This window comes from Dermacentor andersoni, chromosome 4 (assembly GCF_023375885.2).
Source record: "Dermacentor andersoni chromosome 4, qqDerAnde1_hic_scaffold, whole genome shotgun sequence".
Classification (NCBI taxonomy): domain Eukaryota; kingdom Metazoa; phylum Arthropoda; class Arachnida; order Ixodida; family Ixodidae; genus Dermacentor; species Dermacentor andersoni.
In genome coordinates, this window is record NC_092817.1 from 222,900,055 (window position 1) to 222,909,182 (window position 9,128).

A 9,128-nucleotide genomic window follows, 5' to 3' on the forward strand; every position below is an offset into this window, starting at 1 on the left:
ATTCACCCGACCTCTGGGAGCGCGCCAACCCAAGTTCTCTGTGCCGCCTGCAAGGTGGCGCGGTTCTCGCTGATTACGGCTTGACCAATCCGCGCCGGACCGTGTGAAGTGACTGCTTGAGCTAGCGCTTATATTTTCTTCTGAAGCAAATGGTATGTCGTGAAGGGACTCCAGGAGCCCGTCCATAGTTTTAGGTGACCGTATTTGCACTTGCTTCAGGACTTGCGCATGCAGTGCGTGCATTATTAGTGCTGCTACGGCAGAAGGAGCAAGCATAGGCTCGGCCAGCTTTAAAAGGCGGCGTTTGTCAAAGAAATACTCGACGAGGGAGCCTTGCTTGAATTTGAAATTAAGCGCGGCGTCCTACCTTTGCACTGGGTTGCTCCGGAATGTCGTCAAGAATTTTTCTTTCCACTGATTCCAAGAGTTGCCAGCCTCTTCAATAATGTGCAAATGATACCACTTCCGTGCAACACCGCTTAAGTAACTACGCATGTTAGTAATCTTGTCCTGATTAGCGTGCCAGTTGTTCTTCCCAGCGGCATATTCATAGAATTCAAGCCAACCTTCTGGACTTGAATACATGCCGTCGAACGCATCGGGTTCTACAAATTCAGTCACCGGCTTCTCAGCGTTTAAAGAGCTTATAAGCGATGTCACCAGCAGGTTTTGTTGCGAAATCTGTTCTTGTTGTAGCCGAAGAGCTTTCAAAACGAGGCTCACCTCTTCCGTCGACGACTGGGATCCAGAGTCCTTTCGACGCATCGGTTGAAGAACTAATTTGTCGAAGATCGCCAGACGCAAGTTCACTTTCACAACACCCTTCCGACGTAGTTCATCACTGTCCATGGAAGCCTTCTCTAAAACCAGGTTCGCAAGTTCTGCCGAGTTGAGTTCGTGAGGTAGTTCCACCGCTGGTTCATCTCCAGCTTGGTATCTCGAAAAGATGATCTCTGCGGAGGTCTCCTCAAGGAAAAATGTCACCCACATGTTGGAGTCCGCTGTCGGCTGCGCCAAAATAATGTAGTGTTCCTAGTAAAAGGACTCAATAGACGGAAAGTATTGCTATGGAACTGGCGTCCATCTTGTTTACCATTTTATTCTCACTTCCTTCTTTTCTTCTCCTCAACCCAGACTACTGTGCTTCTTCATCTTCTATTCCAAGGCTCATACCGCTTCATGTGTAGTACTTGCACTGCGAAGAACTTCGGTGACGCAAGCATCTGCTGCCGCAGCCGAGACAGCGACATGGACTTCCTCGCATTTCAGCATTACCTACTTTCCAACCTGCACGTTTCTTTCTGTTCTCTCGACGGCCGCTAATGCATCGCTCACACTTAGTTCCCCATGTTGTCAGTATGGACATGGTCGGTTTTGTGCGTTGTGGGTTTACTTGCATTGCGAAGCAATCGGGTGACGCAAGCATTTGCTGCCCCAGCCCACACACACATCGACATGGCCTACCGGGCATTTTAGCTAACTTCCTTCCTATCCTACACGTTTCTTTTTGTTTTTTCTGTGGCCGCTATTGAGTCGCTCACACTTGGTTCTGATCTGTTGTCAATGTGGACATGGTCGATTTTGAGCATTGTGTGTTCTAATTACATTGCAAAGCAATCGAGTGGCACAAGTATCTGCTACCGCCGCCCAAAGAGCGACATGGACAACCCGGCATTTTACCTTACCTCCTTTCCAACCTGCAGGTTTCTTTAAGTTCTTTCTGTGCCCGCTAATGCTTCGCTCACACTTGGTACCCCACCTGCCCTCAACGTAGACGTGGTTGGTTTTGTGCATTGTGTGTTTTACTTGCATACGTAGCATTCCCGTGACGCAAACATCTGCTGCCGCAGCCCACACATCGAGATGGACCACCGGCATTTTAGCATTACATCTTTTCAAACTACACGTTTCTTTTTGTTCTTTTGGTGGCCGCTAATGCGTCGCTAACACTTGGTATCCCGCCTGCCCTCAATATAAATATATTGTTACGTGTGGAAAAACACAGACGACAGATGCTATTTACATGCTATTTACACTGGAGCCAGGCAGCCAGGCTGACACTCGCTCGTTCCAAGGGCACCGACCAACTTCGTCGTTCTCGCGGCGGCTCGTCTCTTGAGCATCGCTCAATGATATCGTAATATTACCCCCCCCCCCCCCCGGCGGCAAAAGCACCGTCAAAGTGCTGTTAAATATCCAAGGCGCATGGATAGTTGCAGGGCTTGAGTCGGGCAACGTGGACAATGTCACTGGTTGTCACAGCGGAGGACATAGTGGGCGTGGCTAGAACGATTTCATAGGTGACATCGGTCACTTTTCGTATCACGCGATATGTGCCTGTGTAACAGGAAAGCAGTTTTTCACAAAGGCCGACTTGCGCGATGGTGACCAAAGCAACACGAGGGCACCGGGCACAAAACGGACATCATGGTGACGGAGGTCGTAGCGTTGTTTCTGCTTGTCTTGAAACACTTGTAGACGAGCGCACGGAAGTTGGCGAGCATGGTCAGCATGGGCGATTGCATCACGGGCATAATGGCTAGTTGAAGCTGTGGCAGACGGAAGCACAGTGTCCAGTGGTAGCGTTGGTTCGCGGCCATACAAGAGGTAAAACGGGGAAAAGCCAGCAGTTTCGAGACGGGAAGAGTTCTATGCAAAGGTAATTAACGTAGAGCCAGGTCCCAGTCACGGTGGTCGTCTGAAACGTATTTGGATAGCGTGTCTGTAAGGGTGCTGTTGAAACGCTCAGTGAGGCCGTTTGTTTGGGGGTGGTAGGAGGTGGTAAACTTATGCTGTATTGAGCAGGCACGCATGATTTCGTCAATGACTTTGGCCAAAAAGGTGCGGCCGCGGTCTGTAAGCAATTGACGCGGAGCACTATGCATCAAAATGATATCATGTAGGATGAAGTCCGCAACATCAGTTGCACTACTGGTCGGAAGAGCACGGGTTACGGCTTAGCGGGTCGCGTAGTCCCCCGCGACTGCAACCCACTTGTTTCCTGATGTCGATTCCGGAAATGGGCCGAGAACGTCCAAGCCAACACGATGGAAGGGCTCGGCAGGTACGTCGAGCAGCTGCAGGTAACCAGGGGGAGCTGGGAAGGCTTCTTGCATCGTTGGCAAACTTCACAAGCGGCGACATGACGCCGTACGGAACGGGCAAGGCAGGGCCAGAAAAAACGGCGACGTACACGGTCATAGGTTCGAGATACGCAGAGGTGTCCTGTCGTTGGTGCGTCGTGAAGCCCTTCTAGAACGGTGGAGCGGAGGTGTTTAGGTACTACAAGCAGGAACTCAGAGCCGTCCAGATGAAGGTTACGACGGTACAGAGTACCGTCGCGGAGGACGAAGAGGCGCACAGCAGAATCGGCCGGAGAGTGTTCAAAACGGTTGATGAGTGCTCTTCGTTGCTCGTTGGCGAAATGAAGCAGCTGGGATACAGAGAATACGCAAGAAGCACTGGCAATATTGGAGGAGTCAGAGTCTTCGACAGGGTAACGGACAGACTGTCAGCGTCTTGGTGCAGGCGGCCAGACTTTTACACCACGGAATATGAAAATTTTTGTAGCCTCAAAGCCCATCGACCAAGCCGGCCTGTGGGACCTGGGGTCGGACCACGATATCCTCAATATTACGATCAGGGGGCCCGCGTTCAAGGCCCGAATGGGAACAACACAGATAACTGACTGGGACAAACTTCGAAAAAGGCAAGCAGCCGATGAAGATGAGGACACGAACAGCACCAAATCGTATGGGGAATGGGCTAAGGAACAACTCGAGCTGGTAGAAAAATACACCCAGAAAATTGCGACCACACTGCAGACACCCTGTGTGGACGCAAAGCTCGCCCACCTTTGGGAAGCACGACACAGCTTCACCAGACGCTGGAAGAAACAACGACACAACAAGAAACTTCGCAAACGCATCCATGATCTCAACAAGCAAGCAGCTGAATACGCGTCCAAGCTGTGCAGAGAGAACTGGCTGAGCGTGTGTGATGGACTGCAGGGCACCCTTTCTACCAGGAAGACGTGGTGCCTCCTTCGTCACCTGATCGATCCTCTCGGCAGCAAGAGTGCCACTAATCGAAGCCTCACGCGCACCCTCAACAACTATACTGGGGGTGCCGACAAACTCATCAACGACCTGAAGGCCAAGTACCTGAAAACGGAGAAGGGTGATATCGCACCTCCCGACTACGCAGGACCTACCAATGAAGCGTTAGACAAGCCATTCACTGACACCGAGTTGATATCGGCAATCTCCGAGAGCAACAGGGGCAGCGCGCCGGGACCCGATACCATTACCTACAAATTACTTAACAACCTCGGGCACAAGGCCCGCAGACAGCTGCTCGAGTATATGAACCGGGTCTGGGAGTCTGGCAATCTTCCACACGAATGGAAAGAGGCAGAAGTCCGCTTCATACCCAAGCCTGGGAAGACACCTCACATCGACAACATGAGACCGATATCCCTCACGTCCTGCGTGGCGAAGGTCATGGAACGTATGGTTCTTAAGAGGTTGCAGCGACATCTTGATGCCACCGATCAGATGCCAGAGACAATGTATGGCTTTAGGCAGCACCTGGGCACCCAGGATGTTCTCGTACAACTCAACGAACTGGTAATTAAGCGAGCAACGAAGCAATCGCCACGAGCGATACTAGCGCTAGACCTCACAGGTGCCTTTGATAACGTCACACATGAAAGTATCCTCCGCAACCTGCGCAACACGGGTTGTGGAGTGAAAACTTACAACTACATCCGAGACTTTCTTCGTGACCGAACGGCAATGATCAGAATAGGAGAGGAGACATCCCAACCGATCTCCCTGGGGGATCGAGGAACGCCGCAAGGTTCGGTCCTTTCCCCCCTCCTATTTAACATGGCTCTCCTGCCGTTGCCCAAGCTTCTCGAATCAATAGATGGTCTGGGCCACGCATTATATGCCGACGACATCACCCTCTGGACTGCGAGGGCAGGGTCGGATGGCTGGATGGAAAACACGCTCCAAAAAGCGGCTGACACGATCAACAGCTATGTGAAGACATGTGGCCTTTGCTGTTCGCCTCAAAAATCGGAGCTGACAATAGTCAGACCACGTGCATCAAGGACACAAGCAGAAAACATAGAAATCACTTTGGAAGGGAACCGGATCCTCCCGGTACCTCAACTCAGGATCCTGGGTCTCCTGATCCAGGCAGACGGCAAGGCAACAGCCATGATTAGAAAAATGAAGCTCACGTCAGACCAAATCTTGAACATGATCAGACGAGTGGCCAACAGGCAGAGGGGTCTGAAGGAATCGGACACCTTGCGCCTCGTTGAGGCCTTTGTTATCTCACGAATCGTCTACGCAGCGCCGTACCTGCAGCTCCTCAAGAAGGACGTCTTACAACTTGACGCAATAATCAGGAAAGCCACGAAGCAGGCCCTGGGTATTCCTATAAATTCATCCACGACAAAATTACTTCAAATGGGAGTCCACAACACAGTAGCCGAGCTTGTAGAAGCCCACCTATCCAATCAAAGGGTACGCCTTAGCCAGACCAAGGCGGGCAGAAGCGTCCTCCGCAAGCTAGGATGGCAAGAATCGCACTACACCCGCCACGACCAATTACCCGAAAAGTTCAGTGAGAAGTTGGAATGCAAACCGCTACCACGCAACATGAACCCCACAAGGCATGTCGGACGACGCGACGCCCGGGCAAGAGCCATCTCCAGGACCCTGGAGGAAGACGACACTGTTTTATATACAGACGCCTCTCTATCGAAACGCTCCACGAGGGCAACAGTCGTGGTCACCGGGCTAGAAAAGCTGGTCACCTGCGCATCAATCTACACTCCGTCTTCGGAGGAAGCAGAAGAAGCAGCGATAGCTCTCGCACTCCTACAACCAAACGTCACCAAGATCGTCACGGACTCACAAGCTGCATACAAGAACTACAGATCTGGCTGGGTGTCCCTTGCGGCACTAAAAATTCTTGGTAAAGCTACGCCTCCTAAACAAGCGATCGAATTAGTTTGGGTCCCGGCTCACTCCTCAGTTGAGGGCAATGAATATGCTCATCAACAGGCCCGAGCGCTAAACTCCCGGGCCAACGAGGAGGAGGCAAGGGGATGGCAACCCATCACAAATTATAGAGATATAGTCAAATATTACAGGGACGGCAGGAAGACATTCCCGCACCCCCACCACTCCTTGACCAGAGCCGAACAAACAATATACAGGCAAATCCAGGCAGGATCCTTTCCCCACCCCTGCCTCCAGAACAAGATATACCCAGAGAGATATAAGAACACATGTCCTCACTGCAATGCATTAGGAACCCTTCAGCACGTCATAGGAGAGTGCAATTTTTCCATACACCACCCCCCACCTATACCCATAACTAACCCCCCTGCTATCCCCACCCTTTACGAGCGATGGGAGATCATGCTGTCCAGCCCCGCCCTGGAAGACCAGCTCAGACTGATCCACAGGGGCCAGGCGGCCCTGGAAGCATATGGAGCCCGCGAAGAGGGAGCCACCCCATCAGACGCTTAACGCGTTTCATTTCATAATGGACCAGTAAAGTTGTTTCTCTCTCTCTCTCTCTCTGGGATCTTTTAGCGATGAGAGCCAGCAGAGAGCATGATGGTCAGTGACTACGGAAAAAGATGATGATGATGTGTGGTGTTTTATGGCGCAAGGGCCAGGTTTGGCCAAAGAGCGCCATGACAAGTGGTAATGTTGACGATGTATTATGGAAGATGTGACTTGGCTGTAAAGTGGCCTAAAAATAGTCGCTGTACAGTGCGTAAAATCTACGTGCTATAAAATTATGGCGATGACTAATGACGAATACTATGAACATTAAAATCCATCGTAAAAGAATGATGCAGAATAGAAAATATATGAGATAGTAAAATTACCTGGAGCACTGCTGCCTCACCGGAGCCCTTGAAACACAAGGGCCTAGAGGCGCGTGCTATACGAAAGAGCTATCACAGCGTCATCCTCTGAAGAGAGGACCCGCTACGAACATGTGGGGCTAAAAACATGCAAGACAACATCTTTCAGAAAACTTAGGACTGCGTTGGTGTCAAATAAAGGTTCTGGGCCGAGTAGCATTACAGGATGTAGGGGGATGTGCTACCGGTATGCTAGGGAAAAATTTTTCCTTCTTTCAGATTCGGCTGCCCGACACTCCAGGAGGACGTGGAGGACGGTCAGCCTCTCCCCGCATCTACCGCAGGTTGGAGGATCATTTTCAGTGAGTAGAAAGTTATGCGTGCCAAATGTGTGCCCTATTCTGAGGCGACACAGTAGGACATCTGTTCGCCGTGATTTTGTTACGGAGGGCCAAGAACCTAACTGTGGTTTTATCACGTGCAGTTTGTTATTTACTTCTGCGTCCCACATACATTGCCAGTGGTTTCGCAGTTTTCTTCTTAAGAAAGGCTTCAGGTCTGTGACAGGGACCGAAGCAGTAGGACTAACTGCATGTAATGAAATGGATGTGGCCATCTGGTCCGCTAGTAAGTTTCCCTCAATGCCCCTATGTCCAGGAACCCAGCATATAATCACATGTTGGTTAGATATATGTGCTTTACACAGTACGGAGTAGAGTTCAATAATTACCGAATTTTTGTGGCTACAGAAAGACATCAAGGCCTTCACAACACTAAGGGAGTCCGTATATATAACTGATTTCGGGAGTTTTGATTTATTTATATGCTTTACGACCGACAGCAGTGCGTAAGCCTCAGCCGTAAAGATACTAGTTTCCGGATGCAGTACGTCGGTTTCCGAGAAGGATGGACCGACTGCTGCATAGGACACCCCGTCGTGTGACTTCGATGCGTCTGTGTAGAACTCCGTGCAGGAGTATTTGTGCTGGAGTTCCCGGAAATGCATTTGGATTTCGATCTCTGGAGCGTGTTTTGTAACTTGCATGAAGGATATATCGCATTGTATCAGCTGCCAATCCCAAGGAGGTAGCAGCTTGGCTGGATGCATTGGGCGAAGCTCGAGGATTGGGATACGCATTTCATCACTAAGCTTCCTCACACGCAGCGAGAAAGGCTGTCTTACGGAGGGACGATTATGAAAGAGTGTAGCATATGTCGTATCGTTTATGGTATTAAAACACGGATGTTGAGGATTAGAGTGAACTTTCAAAAAATATGTTTGGCTGATGTATGTTTTCTGCAGATGAAGTGACCACTCATTTGATTCTGCATATAAGCGTTCAATAGGACTTGTTCTGAAAATTCCAGTGGCCAGTCGGATTCCTAAATGGTGGACCGGATCTAGCATCTTCAGCGCGCTCGGCGCTGCAGAATGATATATCACGGCGCCGTAGTCCAGCCGTGATCGGAGGAGGCTCTTGTAAAGATTCATCAAACATTTTCTGTTGCTGCACCATGCTGTATTGGATAAAATTTTCAGCAAGTTCATTGTTTTTAAGCATTTGACCTTGAGGTACTTTATGTGTGGAATAAAAGTTAATTTCGAATCAAGTATGATGCCTAAGAACTTGTGTTCTTTGTTCACAGGGATTCGCTAACCATACATTTCGATACTGGGTTCTGCAATGAGCCCTCTCTTTCTTGTGAAAAGTACACAAGAACTTTTGTTGGGGTTAACTTTAAATCCGTTTTCTTCTGCACATTTGGACACTTTGTTCAAGCCCTGTTGAACTTGCCTCTCACATACTGTAAGGTTGCCGGATTTGAAACCTATCTGTATGTCGTCTACGTAAACAGAATAAAAGATGGCTGGCGGTAATGAAGCACGTAGCGTGTTCATCTTAACGATAAAGAGACTGCAGCTGAGCACGCCTCCCTGGGGTACACCAGTTTCCTGTATAAAAGGTCGCGACAATACATTGCCGACTTTCACGCGGAATGTACGGTTGGACAAATACCTTTCTATTAGGACGAGCATATTGCCACGGATGCCAGTTCCCGACAAGTCTCTCAAGATTTCATAGCGCCACGTAGTGTCGTACGCCTTCTCCATATCGAGGAATACGGATAGGAAATATTGTTTATGTAGGAAGGCGTCACGAATGTTTCCCTCAATGCGCACAAGGTGATCGGTTGTAGACCGCCCTTCTCTGAAGCCACACTGAAAGGG